Consider the following 926-nt stretch of genomic DNA (forward strand, 5'->3'; position numbering starts at 1 on the left):
GCAAACACTGCCCTGTGTTTTCTGCGTGTCCTTACCTCATTGACTGCAATTTTGTCCTTTTCTCGTGCGGTATGTAAGACGTTTCTTAGGACCATTTTAGATTTTGTGTTTTTCAACGAGGTGCAGATGCCAGTGCTGAGGATGTTCAGTACAGACAGCTGGGGGAGGCTTTTCTGACCTTACCATAGAGAAGAAATGCTTTTTTCTTTGGACCAGTGCAGTGCAGCTCAAATGAAAGCCCTTTTCTTGCTTTGTGTTGCACGTGTGCATTTACTTAGCAATCTAAGCATATCATTCCTAGAAGGTCTGAGCAATTCCTTAATTCATAGAAAAAGCAAGGTAATTACTCCAAATGGAATAAAAATGTTAGTATTAAAAACTGAAAACAGGTATATTGAATATGGGTTGGTTACACCTCCTTTCATTTAAAATAAATACAGTCACACTGAGCTGCACTGTCTGCCCAGTGTGATACGTGGTGCCCAGATAACTGAAGTCACTTAACAGAAGTTGTATGAAGGGCAGTATTTTCTTAGTTGGCAAACTTAAATTTCTGTAATCGTGTGTTAGTACCGCACCTTTAACCTTTCCGTTAAATATTAATGTTTTACGTGTTTTACTTGATTCCACTTTTCATTCTTTGCTGTGCAGTCTATGATTTTTTTTTATTGCTGACTGTTACTTTAACTTGGGCTGTTCATGTGGCTTTACAAACTGTCTTGCAGATCTTTAGATTTGAAAGATGCCACAGCAGTCACGTATGGAGCCTAGTCTTTAGCTGTCAGAGCAGATAGCAGAACTAAATGGGAATGAAGAAAATTACCTCTAGGTCTAGATTTCTAGCAAAATTGGACCCTGTTGTAAATATTTGGAAGCTGAAGCTGTTGCTCAAAATATTTTATGTGTATTTATGAATTTATTTACTT

The 926-nt window shown here is 37.8% G+C and overlaps 1 protein-coding gene across 1 annotated transcript in view; it reads left to right on the forward strand.

Moving 5' to 3' along the window:
• The window catches only part of TBX18 (T-box 18), a 203110-nt gene that overhangs the window by 182939 nt on the left and 19245 nt on the right, over positions 1-926 (forward strand). The window lies entirely within an intron of this gene.

This window comes from Pygoscelis adeliae, unplaced genomic scaffold (genome assembly GCF_000699105.1).
Source record: "Pygoscelis adeliae isolate BGI_AS28 unplaced genomic scaffold, ASM69910v1 Scaffold57, whole genome shotgun sequence".
Classification (NCBI taxonomy): Eukaryota; Metazoa; Chordata; class Aves; order Sphenisciformes; family Spheniscidae; genus Pygoscelis; species Pygoscelis adeliae.